Source organism: Rhinatrema bivittatum, chromosome 13 (assembly GCF_901001135.1).
Source record: "Rhinatrema bivittatum chromosome 13, aRhiBiv1.1, whole genome shotgun sequence".
In the NCBI taxonomy this organism is placed as follows: Eukaryota; Metazoa; Chordata; class Amphibia; order Gymnophiona; family Rhinatrematidae; genus Rhinatrema; species Rhinatrema bivittatum.
The window spans coordinates 59,366,821-59,385,297 of NC_042627.1; the positions used below are offsets into that span (position 1 = coordinate 59,366,821).

General features: G+C 44.1%; 1 long non-coding RNA gene across 1 annotated transcript; it reads right to left on the reverse strand.

Annotated features, from left to right (window-relative positions):
* Window positions 1-422: 422 nt before the first annotated feature.
* Window positions 423-18,350, reverse strand: LOC115075391. Its single transcript, XR_003852478.1, has 2 exons — window positions 17,842-18,350; window positions 423-4,983 (listed from the first exon to the last, which is right to left on the reverse strand). It is a non-coding gene; the product is annotated as an uncharacterized LOC115075391 (long non-coding RNA).
* Between the last annotated feature and the right edge of the window lie 127 nt (window positions 18,351-18,477).

Here is an 18,477-nt window from a genome sequence, read left to right on the forward strand (position 1 = left end):
CCGGCAGACAGCCGACCTCTCCCAGGTGTCCACTGTCAAGGAGGCGCTAGGGGTACCCAATCGACCCTAGTGCCTCCTTGACAGCGCGACCCCTAATTAAAATATTGCATGGCTCCCCCAGGAGAGGTGCCTGGGGGGCGCATTAGGAAAGCCGACGTTGGAACACTCTGCACCCGCTTTCAGCGCATTTTTTTTTTTTTGCATCAGCCCCAAGGAGTTTATAAAATAGACAGCGCACAGCCTGAGACATTTGTTGGGTATCCCAGCATAATGACTTTCTTCTTTGCCACAACAGCATATATTCAACTCCTTCACTGACAGCTCTTACTCACAGCTATATGCAATAGTTTACATTTCACTACTCAAATTTCCTTGCCTCATTTTTATTTGATTTCACACACAAAATAAAACCAGGTCCACTATAACCATGCACATGTTTAATGTTCTTAAGCCTTCCAGTTTCCCAACAGCTGCTCACACTTTAACATTCTTCTGTTGCTCCATCCCTGCTTCTATTTCTTTTTAAAAAGGAAAGGAGTCTTTTCATTTTCCAAACTATAGAAAAAGAAACTTATTTTTATCTATGTTTCCCAAAAGTGTAATATTTTTAAATCTCTCTTTTCTGTCCCACTATCAGTTCATCAGTTTATAGTTTGCAAGTGGATACCTCCTGGGATTATGGGACAGTTTACTCTTGGAAATCTGAAGAGTCGACATGGAGGAGATGAGAGATGCCAATCCAGCCTGAAATTGTAAACTCAGGGAAAAAATGTCAGAAGCTTTTAGATTTGCAATTTCTGTAGGTTAGGGCTTGTTCATGGATGTGGACTGTCTATGAGGGTATTTTTACTATATGAAGATCTACATATCGGAAGATAAATTATATATTGAAATGGAACCTTTCATTTTATTTTCTTCTCAGTGAGCAAGATGAACATTAAAAATCTCTGATTATCATGTAAAGAAGAAAACTATGAAAGGGAAATGGTAAGCATTAAGGTAAGACTGTCTTGGACAAGAAGAAATCTTGCAGGTGGTCAGCTCTGTGGTTGGCAACTAGGATGTATCATTCACTGTTTACAATTAGATTGAGCATTAGTTGGCAGGCTGGATGTACTAGATATGCCAGATGGTCCTTTTCTGCCGTCATTTACCATGTTACTATGTTAAAGGAGAACATGGGATAGTGAGAAGGAGGATCAGAAGAAAGCAGACATATTGAAAAAAGATTCCTTTGATCAATAGTAATACTGGAAGGGAGAGGCTGTTGGATCAAAAACCAAAAGACAAGGACATATTAGAACTGTAGGATGAACACATTCCCATTTGCTGAGGTTCTGGTACAGCTGAAAATAGGCAGCGCAGTGGGACCCGATGGGGTATCTACTCCAGAATGCTGAAGGAGCACAAGGGAGTACATTCCAAAAGACTGGATCATAGCACATACAATAGTGATCCACAAGGGTGGGAGCAAAGAGGAAAGAGAAAAATATAGACTTCACTGGAAGGAAAAGGAAAGGAAACACTACAGAAGGACAGAACAGTGCAGTGGAATCTATTCACTCCCATTCCTCAAGGGCTGCAAGCAGTTCGGCTTTTCAGGATATCCCCAATGATTTGCATGCACATCTATCTTGGATATATTCATTAGGGATAACCTGAGGACTCAACCTGATTGGGAGTGAATACCACTGGAATAGTGCAATGCCTTGAAGCCAGTGGGTAACAAGATCCTAGACAATGTGATTTCACAATGGAGAGACCTTGTCAAACAATTAAATTATTGGTGAAATAACCTGATTAATAGAAGAGGGCTGGGGAGAAGAATTTAATAGATGTGACCTATCTGAATTTCAGTGAGGCCTTTAATGTTCTTTCACAAAGAAGATTGCTGAGCAAGTGAGCCAATCTGGGAGAAAAATAGAAACTTAGTGAAAGGTTTGTTAATTAGCAGACCTCAGATGGAGTCCACTCTGGTGACAAAGAAATGACCAACAGGATGCCACATTGATCATTACTAGGCCTAATCCTCATCAGTGCCTTTATAGGTGACATCGTGGAAGGGTTAGAAGGGAAAGTGTGCATAGTTTGTGAATACGAACGACAATCTACAACAGAAAAGACGTAGGAGGAGGAGGTGGGTCGATAAGACAAGAGATGATATCACGGAGTATGAGCCCTTTGGCTGTGGCGTGGTTCACTCAGCCAAGCAGGTGATGCCACCAGGCCCACACCATCAGCAGGTGGACAGTCTCCTACTACGACTTCACCTATAGCTGCCCCATTCCCTACAGGTTGAGCCCTGGAGTTCCAGCGGCCAGCAGGACTGAGGCAAGGGTTCAGTAAGGTGCGGTCAGACAAAGTCAGGTAGCAGGCAGAGATCACGGCAGGTGAGGATCAGGCAGCATCAAGGTGCAAGCCAAGGTCAGGGCAGGCAGAGAGCCAGAAGAGTAGTCGGGGTCCAAGCTGAGTTCAAAACCTAGAGTCAGGCAGAGATTAGAGTAGGACATGAAGGGACCAAGGCACGGCAGGGCCAGACAAGGCAAGACAGGGCAGGGCAACAAGGCAAAAAGGAGACAAGGCAAAGCACGGAGACACCAAGGAAAGCAACACACACTGCAATGCTGCAGGAGGACCCTGCTACTGAGGCAAGTGCTTCTAGCACACAGGGGTTTAAATACCCAGCCAGGTGACATCATCACTGGGTGCCAGCAGTAGCAGTTCCCACCGCGGGACCTTTAAGTGGTGGTGGTGCACTGCGCAAGCCATGCATGTGCATGCCTAGGAAGGCCCAGGAAAAGCATGGCATAGCGATGTCAGCCGCATTGGCATCTAAGTGCGGCCAGTTGTGGGGTCATCCCACAGTCAACTAAACATTACAGATGGCTTTAAAACACGGATATGTTTGCCAGTCGCGGGAGCCATCCGTGACTGGCAGCACTCGCTACTTCACTGCCGGGGAGATGCCTGGCGAGCTCGTCACAGCAAAACACCGCCATTGCCTCATTTTCCTCCCTCCTTTATGGGCTGCCTCTAGGTGTGCGCCTCGTCCCACCTCTTAAGGGGCCCACGGCAGGAACCAGGGCTGCTGGCACCTCCTGATGATGTCACACGACCGAGTACTTATGGCCCAGTGGCACGCACTCAGTAAGGGGTTGTCTCCGCTGGAAGTGTAGTGCATGTTGCTGCTCCTGTTCCTGCCTTGCCTCGCCTCTCCAGCCCAGCCCTGCCTTTTATCCTCACCTCTTCTTGGACTGGCTTTCTGGATCTGACCCTTGCCTGGACCCTGACTATTCTTGTTTGCCGCCTGCCTTTAACCCTAGTCTGGCCCTGGATAGACACCTATACTATAACCACAGAGACTCTGGCCTAAGACCTGCTGGTCCCCGGAACCCAAGGAGAAAGGAGCTGGTATAGGTGAAGCTCCTAGTCGGTCTCTTCTCTGCATAGCTCTGCCAGCTGTCGGTGAGCAAGGCCTTCCCCATAGGTTGAGCCAATCTCACCACAGCAGCAAAGGTGCACAGATCTTACATTCCCTAGTGCAGCTGGAGTGGAAGGGAAGTTACCATTGACCCCGCCCTGCATTTATGAGGGCAGTGTTTAAATAGCTCTGTAAATTGTCCTCCCTACGTAAGCATTATTTAATATTTATACATTGTGAATTATTCTGGAGTACACAGCAGTATTTCTTTTGCTATGGCATATACCTACATTAAAGAGAAGCGTGGGGGGGGTCCATCCGACTTTTAGAGGCTGAAAAGGGGTCCGTGCTCCCTCAAAGGGTGGGAATCCCTGAAATAGGAGAAAGGCTCATAGTGCTGTAATCCACTAGAGGTCCGTTTCAAGTGAGCTGGACACCTAAAGAAGCAGAGGGGCAAAACTGCTCGACACCAATAGAGGTAATGGACATAAAGCATAAGACTAGATCTCTCTCAAGTGATGGATTGCGCCTGCTGATTTTGCAGATTAGTCTGAAGATATTTCCCCGTCGGCCGTTAAAGTGCGTGCGAGCAGCTGAGGCTATTTTCGGATTTCACTATTCTGCTGGAGTTGGGGTGCTGGTGGGAGGGATCCCTCCCTGGAGCCTTGTTATTTCACTGCACTAATTTCAGAGGCTTCGCTTGCTCTGATTGACTCCCAAGTCCCTCAGATGACCAGGTAGAATTTCTCATCCACCTGGGATTTTGTTAGCAACTCAGAAAAGCTATAATTACTCCGTTGCTTTCTGCCTTCACTGCCACAGGAGTCCAGAAGAGCTTAAGAGTCGTTATTTTTCACTGCAAAATGCTGTCAAGAAAAGCCCTGCATCCCAGTCATTGTTTTAAAAAGCTGCAAAATAGGAATTAGAAGATCACAGTTCCAGCAACTCTGTGCCAGAGACTAACCTTTGGGCTTGCAGTTTTTCTAGGTAAATAGAATTGCCTTATGAAATTATATCCTTCCTGCTCTTACTGTAATCCACAATTTATTGTGCCCATAGTAAATTGCATAAAACAATATTCCCCTGCTTCTCACTATGTCAATTTTAAAAGTCAAAGAACATGAAATAGTTAACTTCCAAAATCCCTCTCTCCTGCTTCACTTGCTTGTCTCTGCCAACTTGCTCCATGTTTGATTTTGATTCCCTGACACTGTTGCTTTTAAATGTTCCACTTTGGATCTCATTAAGAATTAAAGATTAGTGAACAAGGTTTCTTAATGAAAGCCGTCTTTGCCTTTTTGTAACTTTGTACTAGCAGGGAGTTGTTCCGAGGTTGAGGAGTTCTCCTCTTCTGTTTTCCTCTCTCATCTCTCTGGGAACTTTCCAATTGTGCTTGGGCTTTAGACCCTGTCTTTTTCTGGAACACTCATCTGGCTCCTCATTATATTTTCAGTTTTGGACAATTTAGATCTTGGAAGACTCCATTTGCAGTGGATGTAATTTTGTCTTGGCGGGTTCGTTCTGCATTGCTACAGCATTAAGTTGTTGACGTGCCCTTTTCCCTGCAAAATAGCAATTTCAGAATATTGTTAGTGATTATGGAACAACAGTGAAATACAATGGGTGTGTGCATTCTCAAAAAAAATGACACAACATCCTTATGTCTAACGACTTAAACTCAAGAAATGTGTCATGGACCTTACCCAAAATTACAAGAAGACTTATTTGCAAATAAAGCAGATTCATAGGCAAACATTTTAGTAGCAAAATACTGTTAATGGTGACTCTCTTATATTCATCAGTTACAACTGTGAAATAACTTTTTGTTTTTGAAAGTACAATAACTAAACCTTGGCCCTGATTTGAAGGCCTTATAATAAAATAGAGGACAGCAATACAGTCTCTTGGTTCAACAGTTTGCCATGCAGTGTAATTCCACCTTCAATCTGTCACACTTATTTTAGCAAAAGAGGATGAAATCCAGTTCATCCTTCAGATGGTCTCCCTTCCTGAGCTGTTTACCACAGATTCTGCCCAGACATAGAATCGAAGCAAACACGATTCCTTCTCCCACCATTGTTGCAGGCTTTTGCAGACCCTGGAGGTGGCACTGGCTGAATTGCTTACACCAGTTGTGATTCTCCGTGCAGGATTCGATTTGATATAAATTTGTCATGTGACACTCTTGAAGGTCACTCACAAGGACTATGTGCAGTAAAACTTAGTAGTGCACACTAACATCATTCTACAGCCGACTGGTTAGAGAAGACATTCCACTCGATTTACCCTTGCATGATGTGACATCACAAAATGCTCTGTAAAGGACTGTGTGTGTTTGGATCCTATTTGCAGGCACAAAGTCAGAACGCATGGTGCCAATGTGTGGAGCTAGCCAGGTACCAGATTGGAGTTATGCAATTGGCATGTGCTGAGCTCATTTGGCACGCTGGAATGCGCCCACATTGTGCCAATGGAGAGTCATGGAACTGTGTGCGTGGCGCTAGTTAGCAAGAGGCAACTGCATTATAGGAATCAGTCACTGCAGCAAACTCTGCCACTCTGTAAGTCAAGATTTGGAAACCGGAAGTGGCCAGAGCTCCAGCAAATAAAGTTATACCTCTCTCCCATTCCCATCACTTGTTATCCATGGCATAATTTTCATATATTGCCCCTCCATGCACGGTACAGGCAGTCATAAAGCACACAGGCCTCCTTTCATGGTCTTATGGTGCAATAGGGGTCTCCCTGGAACCTTTTATAATTTGCTTCCTTTTCTCCATTGGGAAAAAGTGGAAGGTACAGGACACCACTGGCCCCAAACCCTGTACTTTTTTTTAAAATTATTACTGGGCTAAATAATGCATGAAATCGTGTGATGGTAAATGTTAAATCAGGGCTACCCAAACCTGTCCTGGGGACCCACAGGCAGTTGGGTTTTCAGGCTATCCACAATGAATATGCATGAGATATGTTTGCATATCATGGAGACTCAGTGCATGCAAATATATCTCATGCATATTCATTGTGGATAGCCTGAAAACCCAACTGGCTGTGAGGTCCTGAGGACAGGTTTGGGAAGCCCTGTTTTATGTCAAGTGAAAAAAGAACCCCAAATCAGCTGTTAACGCCTTTTTCAGCAATGAGATCCTGTCAAAGAGCTCCTCTCATCTCAGCCACTCTGTCTACCTGTCCTCAGATATCCAGAAATGCAACCTACTCTGTGTTGTAGGCAGTGGTGATTTTCTGCAAGGCCATTGACCTGGAAGATTTTTTTTTTTTTTTTTAACTTCCTTCCTTTTCCCCATTGCAGTTGGAATCCACTGCTGGCCCCAACCTGCTACTGTTTTTTATTTTACCATGGATTGTAAGGGAGGGAAATTAAAGCAATGACGCACAGCAGAGAATGCAACGGTTCCTTTGGCCACTGAGTACCGCTGGGCATATTTACTACTAAGAGACTTAACTGACAAGTGAAGTGAAAGATCTTTCCTTAATGTGACTTTTATTCAAGCTTTTTACTTTTCTTTTTGGAGGGGGGGAGGAATTAACATTTGAATTAGCAATAAAGCATACAAGTCTATTTACAATTCAACATCAATGCACTTCTTCATATAATATGGACTCAAGACATTTCATCAAAGTCAATTGTGTGTTTATCATCAATGCACTTCTTCATATAATATGGACTCAAGACATTTCATCAAAGTCAATTGTGTGTTTATTACCAGCAACAGAAGTTCAATGATTTGCATAATTGTCGTCAGTGGCTGTGCCCATCCCAAACCCATCCTCTCTTTTCTTACCAGGTTAAACAGCCCAACAGTTTATAATTATAGAAATAATTAACAAAATGTGTTTACAGTGTGCAAATAGCAAAAAAAAAAGGCAAATGCATTTTAAAAGAAAAAAAATAAACTTTGTTAACTTGATGAACTTATAAGGCTATTATATAGATTTGCAAACCCAACATTTATGAAAGTTATTCCCAGAAGAGCTCAGGTACAGAGAGACAGCAAGCAGAGTGGGGGTCTGTGAAAACTGAAGGCACACAGGTTCCTCCCCAAGCAGTTCTCAATATGTTTAGAAAAAACTTAACAGATATATTGCAAAGGCCCTTTAATGTACCTTGTCACCTACCACACAAAACCCCTCACCTCGGATGAACTCGTTGTGAGACAGGAAATTAATTTGTTTTCCCTACACCACATGGATAATTCTGTTTTCAGCTGTTTTTCGATATTATGTGTAGACCACCTAAACTGCTAAAGCACAGTTTTAATGCTCAGCTAATTATATCGGCCCCCTTATATAAAAAAGCAGGAACTGGGGTATATGGGTGAGGGGAAAAGGAACTACCTAGCACAGGTTACTCTTTTCAAAGGCAGCTCCTGTCTCGTCATGGGGTAAAATTCAGCACACAGCTTTTTAACACACAAACTAATTTTCTTTTAATTTTTTAACATACAAACTAATTTTCTTTTAACTGGGAAGGCAGTATGCTAATACGCTGGGAGTTGGAAATTGCACATAAACCAGAAAGTATGTGCAAAGAAGAGGCTTAGCACACAGTTGGATGTGAGTTCTTTGCATAAATCATGTTTTATGTGCAGAAAACATGGGTTAAGTGTACCACTCATGTTTTCTGCACATAAAATATGATTTATATGCACACAAAAAATGCTTTTTTACATCATATAGGCACATAAATAATCCTTTCTGTGCAGAAGACATGCTTTGTGCTCATAAATCATATCAGGTCAATGTTCAAAGGGATTGAGCTGGCTAAGGCCCCAAAATCATAAGACACAAGGAAAAAATGTGTGCTGAACTTTACTCATCTGATAAAAAAAAAAAAGTTAACTCCTAATGCAGTAAGCTAATGGCATACAAAAGCATCAGGAGTTTTCAAAAAGCCAGCCAACCCGAAAATGTGTGCACAACAAGGCTTAGTGCACATAAGCCATGCTTTCTGCATAGACAACATGTGTTATGTGCAAAATTCAGGTTTTATGAGCATATGTGCATTGTTGTGTGCACAGAACATGAACTGTGCATGGCGAAGTCATGTGCACAAAACCCGAGGAGTACAGAAGTTGTGGCCTTAACTTTAAAGAGCACAAATCATGTTCTTCACACAACAATGTGCACACACCATCGTATTTTAAGTGCCGAGTACTGGATCCTGGTACCATGAACTCCAGGTTCAGTTGCATCAAATAATACGAGCACCAGAAACTTGACTCCACCTCTGTCCAGCTTTAAAGAAACCTGAGTTAAGCCTAGGCACCTCTGTGCTGGGGAGTAGTAGCTAATGCTTTGATTAACATGCGAGTTGTATGGCGAAAGTTAAGTTGTGCCCAGTTTTTGTGCACTAAATTCCTTGTTACATCAGGAGCAAAACTGCACATACAAAACGTGTGCGCACAACTGCGTGCTAACGTGTGCATGCAGCTGAGTGCATCTTAATACATCAGAACGTAAGTTAGGGCTTAGGGACTGAGTCATCGAGTCGTTTTTCCATACATACAGAATGGGAGAAACACGTTAGTGAACCAAATCCCTAGCCGGCTAGATCAGTCTTTGAAAACTGACTGGGTCTAACCAGCTAAATCTAACCTAGCTAAACTTCTCTGCACAAGCTAAATTTAGCTGCTCAAATTCTGGGTGGGGTAAGGTGAGGGGAGAAAGTTCGGCTGCCAGTGCTGATTTTCAATTAAGCACTGCAGTGGCAGGCCTAAGTTTGTCCGGCCACCATCCCCCTCCTGCTCCTTTCCCCAGGCAGAGCTCCAATTCTTCTCTCCCTCCCGATGCAATATAAACACTAAAAACGGGCGCTCGTATTGAAATTGTGTGTCCCTAGCACGTCCTTGGTATCGGGCGCCCAGGAAACTTGGCTGTGTGTGAGTTAGGAAAACGGAAGCTAAATAGTGCATCCATTTTATCCCGTGGCAGCTGATTGACCAGCACAATATACGCACATAATAGACACAGCCTGAAGTGTGCATGCATATTGTGCGCATAGAAATTTATTTTTTTTTCAGGCAGTCATTTTTAATTTGGCAAGGTACTGCTTTCTACGGTTCCTCCTAATTAATTTCATGATGATACTAAGTAGGAGGAACCACGGAAAGCACTATTTTTTGTATTTTCATTCAGCCCGATACGCGCTGTAAGGCTTAACATCAACTCCTGGGCTGCCATTAAATTTGCAGCATTAACAAGGGTGTGTTTAGCAAGCGGGGATTTTTTTGCATTGCGAGGTAATAGCTAACAGCTTCATCTACATGGAATTTACATGTGATGAGTGCTATTAGCTATGTGCTTGTTTGGACATGTGTTCTATATTGCAGCAGGCATTAGTCTAGCGCATCCAAAACATATGTCCAACCGCGCGTTAAGAAGGACGCTGGCCTGAGCGTCCGATATTGCAATGGCCTCCAAATTTATTTATTTATTTATTTATTTATTTAATAGAATAGCAGACCAATGCAATATTTGTGCGTAGAAAACGGGCACTCAATGTTGAGTGCCCGCGTTCCTAGCACACGCCCAGCCACCTCTCCTGGGCGCGTGATGCAATATTTAAATGAGGGGTCGCGCTAAAAAGAAGGCGCTAGGGAAAATTGTGCATCCCTAGCGCCTCCCCAGCCTCGGGCACACAGGAGAGGCGGCTGTCAGCGCGGGTTGGAAAAACAGACACGCAATACGAGCATCCGTTTTCTCCCACTACCGTACCAGCACAATATACACGCACAAGATACATGGCCTGGACTGGTTATTTTTCGCGACGATACTAATAGGAGGAATGACAGAAAGCAGGATTTTTTTGGTTTTCTCAATGAGCCCTTCAGTGTGGCATACCTTTATGCCAGTCCCGGACTGGTATAAAATTTGCTGCATTGGCCACACGGGAAATTTTTTGAATCGGGGGTATTAGCTAATAGCCTCATCTACATGGAATTTACATGTGATGAGCACTATTAGCTACGCGGTGTTTTGGACGCGCATTTTGGATGCACTCATCCCTGTATTGCATCGGTCTGTTAATATTCCGCCTATCCCAGTAAATCATACTAGGTGGGTTGCTTGAAAAATTGCCTCCGCACAGCCGGACCCATTCCCTCCTTCCTTCTTGAGACTATTTGAAAAAATGTCCCTACAGCAGGGAGGATTCCCCGCTCCCTCCCTGTTGCCCCAGGAAGGAGAGTGCAGCTCGATATCACCCCTTCCTCCTTGCTGAAAAAGGATGAGGCGAGAGGAGACCAGAAGGGAATGCAAACAAAAATACAAAACTAAAACAGAGAAACAAAAAAGAAAACGTAACCAAACACACAACAGAGGTTGGAAAGCGTTAAAGAGAGAAAATATTTTCACAAATGATTTTTATTTGTACATTAAGCATTAAGTGCAAATGCACTTCATAATTACCACAGAATCCCAAAAGCTGGTGCTGAATTTTCAGCCCCATTCTGCAGAATCTGCCCCCTCCCGGGGCTGACTGCTATGTTCTGTTGCACGCAAAGCAGCCATCAACAAAAAAACAATTCATCTCTAGTTACAGTAATACAAATTATGTAAGTTCTGCTGACTCTAAATGCTTGGGCTGCAGTAAAATCAAGCTGCCTGATTTGTTTAAAAACAATAATAATAATAGAGCCAGCAAAGATTTCTTCCTTCCTGGCGACTGTTCTGCTTCAAAGTGCATGACAAGCTGGAACCTGGTTCCCAGGACTCCACTGCCACCTTCTGGCCAAGGAAAATCCCAACAAACTTTGCTTTTCACAACTCCTTGTATTATCGTCATTTGGACTTATTACCTGCCTTTTTGAATAAGAAATGTACAACATGTAAGACTATAGATCAGTTTGCCATAGCACGGATGAATGAGAGGTAAATCCCGTACTGTATGCTGTTGCTTTTTCCAAGTATGGCACAGGAGATCACGGGAATGGGAATATGCAGGTATTTCTACCTTCCCAATTCCAACGTTTCTGGAGAACCCAGCTGATTAGGGGAAAGACGGGACTGGAAGGAGACGGGCTTTAAACCCATCAAGCTCTTCAGATCAGTCCAACTTACCTGTTTCTTGGCTCTCTCGCTTCCTTTTTTGCTCTAAACGCTTCCTTCTTCTGAGCCTTTTAGATTTTTTTTTTTTTTAGCACGTGTATATATTTTAATACTCGAAGACGTAAAAGGCCTCCTCCCCCCATTTTAGAAGTCGTTTTTTCCATGAATCTACTTTTCGGTTCCATGGATCAATGTGTGATGTTTGCACAGCATTCCTCACTATCTTTGGTTTCATTATGGGGGCAAATTGAAGGTTCTCTCTAAAATGTTTATCATTAATGCATCCCCAGGATGTCAGAAATAAACTGGAGAGTCTTAAATGAAATAGCTATTCTGCTCGGTGCCTTATTTGAAAATACTTTAACAGTGTTGCAACTGGTAGGACACTGAGCTTTTGCATTAGGACTATTTAATATGTGATGTGCTAATGATCAGTTCTCAGTCTCTTTTGTCTAAGATCAAGGCTCACAATCTGAACAATAAGTTGAAGACAGTCCTTTTGTGGTATTTTGGCTGAGATTGAGAACTTGTACGATGACCATTGCCAAAGCAGATGTCATGATTCTGGCTGCTAGGCAGCTCCCAACCAGCAAGGGCCCTCATTGGGCCATGAGCTGCCCTGCTCTGACACAGCAAGGCCAGCCCTCACAGACTCCTCGGTGCCTCATCATCGAATCACCTTGGCTCCTTGCTTTGACCAACTTTGCGCTTGTTCTTGTTACTGCATGGCCTTCGCAGCCTTCTTGGCTTGCCTTATTCCTGTGCAGCCTCTGCCGCCTTTCCTTGTTTCCATGTGGCCTCTGCGGCCTTGTCTTGTTTCCGTGTGGCCTGTTTAAGCCTTCTTGTCTGGACCTGCCTTGTCTCTGGTTGTTGGTTTCCCTAGTTCTTGTTTGTCTGGGCCTTCTGCTGGTCCTCCTTGTGTGCAAACCTGTCTTGCTTTGAATTGTTTTTACCTTGTCTTACACCATTGGATCCTGGTTGTGTGTGTCTCATTTGCTCTGTTCTTGTGTTCCTGTCCTTGCCTTGTCTGGGCATACCTGTAGCCCCTCCTGCTTCCTTTGGGTCTCCCAGTGGCCCTCCTATGCCTGTTGACCTCCCAGTGACTTATCCTGTCTTGCCCAGGCCTCCTGGAAGCCTATCTATCTAGCATGTCTGAACCCTGCCTTGCACCCCTGTTACAGTTTAGCCTGTGTTTTACCCTGTTCTTGCCTTGTCTATCTGTGCTCCTGCTCTGCCTAGCCTTCTCTCTCTATCCAGCTTCCTTGTCCTGTTTTTGCTTTGCCTTCCTCGGTCTGATCTTCATTGCTGACTTTCAATCTTGCCTCTGTTTGATCTCTGCCAGCCCCGACCACTGCCTGGACACCGACCTTGCTTGAACACTGCCTGCCCTGACCACATCCTGCCGACCACCAAAACCTGCAGGCTAAACTCAAGGGGGAGGTGGCTGGCCAGGCAGAAGACTCTTGCTGTAGAGCCCTGTACCGCTCCTGCTAGGGGAATACCTGAATCCAGCCTGCCTGACCTTGACAGCAGGTGGACTAAACCTCCTGCTAAAAAAAAAAAAAAAAAGAAAAAAAAAAAAAAGGCAAATCTGGGGACTATGAAGCCTGAGGAAGCTGTCCAGGTGCTCAGGACCTCGGCTCTCTCTGTGTTATATAGAACAGGGAGAAAGCATGGCATTTTCCAGCAGCAATGGCCAGAACAATCACCAGGGCAGTCTTCCTCATGGATCTCCAAAGTGAAGCATGCCGCTGCGTAGTTCAAAGGTAATTCAAGAGCTGCATGGTGCTGGCATGAAAGGAAGCAGTGTGTGGGTGTAGGGTGGCCACCTCACCCCAGGTCAATCTAACAGGCTGATCCAGTCCTGCTTTTGCCCCACTGAAGACATGTATATATATTTCTGGCTTTTACCATTTATTTTCCTAAGAAAATCAGAACTAGAGAGGAAGTGATGTCACCTACCCAAATGGCTGCTTAGTTCTTGTTTGCGGACTAAGTGGGACTTAGAATCACTTAAAAGCATGGCATTTCTGGCTTTCAGCTCCCCAAACTATCAAATCTAGTTGGATGAAGGGGCAGGGGAATGATTACGAGGCAGAAAACTGGAGAAATTAAGTCCTACTTCGGGGCCTACAATGCGGAAACGAGGAGGACGCAAAAAGCAGTGGAGCCACATGCACAGACTTCATCGGAGTTGGAGGGTGTGAGCGAAGGAGAAGCCATGGGTATGGGGCGGGGGAGACCACAATCCGAGGTGATGTGAAGCGCTGGTTTCTGAAAATAAAAGAGAACATTGCTGGGGTGAAAGGAGAGATTTTGGCTCGATCACAGCTCTCTACTCCGAAGTCGCTGAGTTAGGCGGCTGTATAGATGAAATGGAGCAAAAAATGGAGGATCAGGCGGAGCAGATTGCAGGCCTAGCCAAAGACTCGGACGCAATGCAACAACAAGTAGCAGAATGTAAAGAAAAACTGAAAATATGGAAAACTGGATGAGGAGGAATAATATCTACTTACGGGTCTCCTGGAACTGACAAGATATGGAAGAGAGAGGTTTTTTCACATGCATCACGGAACGCTTATCACTTTTTGCCAAGGGAAAATTTAAACATGACATTAAGACCGGAGAGAGATCATTCAGGAGCCAGAGGAGGTAAGGTTTCATCTAAGGACTGTAGTGGTTTGAAGAATCCGCTAGCCAATCTGGAGTTGGTTGATAGTTGGAGGGCACTGAATCCAAACCAGAGGTGGTATGAGCATCACACACATCATACTCCAGGACAGATTATAGTTTGGTAGATTCGGTGCTCAAGGGGTAGTTAAAAATAGATAACTTTGTGTGGTCTGCTCATACCCTGCTATGGGCAGAAATACGGGAACGGAGGCCAAGGAAGAAAACAAAATTCTGGAGATTTGAATGAATCTTTGCTAAGGGATACAGAGGTATTAGAGTATCGCTCAGGAAATTCAGGAATATATAACATTCAACAATAATGGGGAGGTTACACCAATGATTTTGTGGGAGGGACTATAAGCAGTTTTGCGAGGGAAACTTGTTCAGTGAGGGGCTAGGAGAAAGAGAGAGAGAGAGCAGAGGTCTGCTGGGCTGAGGGCCCAGATTCAGGGATTGGAGAGAAGGCATAGGGACCTGGGATCTGCAAACATTTTGAGAGAATTAGAGAAGGCAAGAGGGGAATTGAAGGAGCTTATGGTTTATGAAGTTGATTATCAATTACAGTTAGCTAAGCAATGTTACTATGAGTGCGGGAATGAAGCCTCTCATTTCTTAGCACACAGGCTAAAGCAAAAAAACATTCCAAGCAAAGATAACTTTAATTCGTGATCAAAAGGGGAAGTTAGTATTTGACCCAAAGGAGGTGGAATGTAGCCAAACACAGAAATGACGGCAGAAAAGGACCAAACGGTCCATCCAGTCTGCCCAGCAAGCTTATGGTAGTATCTACTGCGCCATACAAGTCACCCCTATAATCCGTTTCAAAGTCAGGCCCTTGTTGGTCCAATTCCCCATTACCTCTTGCCGTTGAAGCACAGAGCAATTTTGGAGTTGCATCAAAATTATCAGGCTTATTGGTTAAGGGTAATAACAGCCACACCAGCAAGTTACCCTCATGGTTATTTGTTTTTCCAGACTGTACAATTCAATGTCCTTGTTGGTTGCTCTCTGACTCTAATTCCCCTTTTCCTCTTTTCTCCCTGCCGTTGAAGCAGAGAGCAATGATGGAGTTGCATCAACATTATAAAGGCTTATTGGTTAAGGGTAGTAACTGCCGCACCAGCAAGTTACCCCCAAGCATTTTTTTCTTCATTCCCATCCTCCAGCCTTTAGGGATCCACATGTTTATCCCATGCCCCTTTGAAATATTTTACTGTTTTTGTCTTCACCACCTCCTCCGGAAGGGCATTCCAGGCATCCGCCACCCTCTCCGTGAAGAAATATTTCCTGATGTTGTTTTGTTTCATGACCCCTAGTTCTACTGATTTCTTTTCAACGGAAAAGGTTTGTTGTTGATTGTGCATCATTAAAACCTTTCAGGTACCTGAAGGTTTGTATCATATCTCCCATGCACCTTCTCTCCTCCAGGGTATATATATTTAGGTCTTCAACCTCTCCTCATAAGTCATTTGATGGAGACCACCCACCATTTTTGTCACCTTTCTCTGGACCGCCTCCATCCTGTCTCTGTCCCTTTTGAGATTCAGTCTCCAGAACTGAACACAGTACTCCAGGTGAGGCCTCACTAAAACCTGTACAAGGGGATTATCACCTTTTTCTTACTGGTTATTCCTCTTCCTATGCAGCCCAGCATTCTTCTGGCTTTAGCTATTGCCTTATCACACTGCTTTGCCGTCTTCGGATCACTAGACACTATCACCACAAGTCTCTCTCTTGCTTTGTGCACAACATCCCTTCACCCCCCCCCCCCCCCCCCAAAATCACATACAGCTCTTTTGGATTTCCGCACCCCAGATGCATGACTCTGCACTTCTTGGCAATGAATCCCAGCTACCATATGTTTGACCACTGTTCAAGCTTCCTCACGTCTCATTCTCTCTACTCCTTCCGGCATGTCCACTCTATTGCAGATCTTAGTATCATCCGCTTATAGACAAACTTTACCTTCTATCCCTTCCGCAATGTCACTCAGAAAGATATTGAACAGAATCTGTTCCTACACCGATCCCTGTGGCACTCCACTTAACACCATTCTCTCTTCAAAGCAGGTTCTATTTACCATTACAAGCTGTCTTCTATCCATCAACCAGCTTGTAATCCATGCTACCACCATGGTGCTCACTCTCAAGCTTCTCATTTTATTACTGGCATTAGCTGCATGGGATCTATTTAATGTTTAGGGAGTTGCCATGCACTTGTATTGGCCACTGTTGGAAACAGGATGCTGGACTTGATGGACCTCAGTCTGACCCAGTAATGCAACTTCTTTTATTACATTTGTATTCTGGTATTGTCTGATTTGCTGATTATGATAAATAAAAAATTAAAAAAGAATACAGGCTCTGTACAGCTTTCCTGATCCTTCTGAGTCTCACACAGAATTAATTTACTTGTTTTCATTCACAAGTGTAATGCCTCCATGCCTAATCACCTTGTGGGGGCATTCCTGGGATCAGGCCCAAAATGGCAAGAGCCTCCCTCGGGCAGACTCTGTTGGTGCTTCTACCTGAGGAAGAACGTGTTAGTAGGTGGGATTTCCCTCCCTTCACCCCAGGAAAACCCAAAATATAGATTGGACTGTAATCAGGGCTGGTAGTATTTATAAATATGTACAAGTTATATTTGATTACACAACTATACATTTCTTCTAGACATCATATTTAGCTATTTGGGAGATAGTAGACCATACAGTATCACCCCACAAGCATGAAAAAAATTACTTGCATTCTATTTGATCCATTGGTTACCCTCACCCTCTTTCCCTTCTCACTGTACCCTGTCTCACATATGTAGGAAAGCAACTGAGCTGATAGTTACTGCCAGTCATGTGGGGGTTGGAATCCATTGCATCCAGACTACTGCTGTTCTCCTCTGATCCATCTCAATTTTGCTGCTAGGTTCACATCCTTCTGGGGGGATCAAACTCTGCCTACCAATCCACCACTAGGCCTATGTCCTCCTGGGGGACCAGACTTCACCTCTCAATCAGCCACTGGGCCCACGCCTTGTACCAAAGCTTCACTGCTGCATAACCAAAAGATAAGCCCTTGTCCTCCTCCTATCTCTTGGTGAGAGGGATTTCCATTACTAGAATTTATAGCTCAGCTAGCCTTATAGCTTGCCCATTGTTTAGTGGCTGTAGTTCTCAAGAGTCTAGCTCTTCGTGTTAATAATTTGGGTAATTCCACAGTCTGTTAAACAGCTAGGAGAAACTTTTTTTCATTACAAGGCTAAGATCCTGGCAGGATACAAGGAGAAAAGAGTACAAATCCCATCCTCCCTAACTTTACATATCGCTTCGGTTTACAGATAACCAGAATTAGAAATACCATGGGCATGGTGTACATGGAACAATAAACAATAAACAAATTATAATAATAATAGTAGTGAGGGAGGCTCCCCGAGGGAGGCTCTTTTAGGGTGAGGATCCATCTGCTTGGTAAGATTCTTTTGACACATTCCCAACACTACTACCTCTTTTCATCAAAGTTATGTAATTTAGGATTTTGCTATTGTTTGTGAAGTGATATTTAACTGTAATTCAGCAATAAGGGTCATGGGGTTAGTTCTATGCAAATCCCCAACCTGAAACTTACTCATACCTCATTTAAGGAATCACCATTATATATATTTGTCTGCTAACTTTTTATTTCTCATACCTCTACAGAAGTGATCTGATCATCTTTTCAGTCTGGTTGTAGCTTTTTTTTTTCCCAGGCAGTCAGCTCATATTACACTGCCTCTTCCTACTGCAGAGCTCGTGCTAGTGACTGATCCCCTTTTTCACAGATGCCCAGATTCTGATCAATCTTAACCAGCACAGCTAAAGTACATTTAAAATTATGCAGGCAGAAGTTAGTTTAGGGAATGTTCCTCTCATAGTCCGCTCAGGTTCTTTTTTCCTTCTTTGATCTCTTTCAGACTTATTTTACCCCCTCTTCTTTCATCGTCCTCTTTTCTCACATCCTTCCCAGGGTAGCTCTGCCTTCTCTTTGATCAGCAGGCTCGCTCTCTCTCTCTCTCACACACGCATTTCCCAAACCAGCTTCTCGTCACTGCCCCTGAACTTCTCAAGCGCCCCGGCAACTTTCTGCGTTAGTTTCTTGCCTCAATCCCTTGCACTCAGCTGAGATCCCCCCCCCTCCCCGCTCTCTTGTCTGCAGCACCAGCTCTCCGCCCCCTACAACTAACGAACTTCGCCTTCCGTCGAGCCAGAGTGCGCCGTTTTATATGCCCCGTCCACCGGCGGGAACCAAAAAAAGGTTTGTCATTGTTTCCTCCCGGTCCCCTTTAAA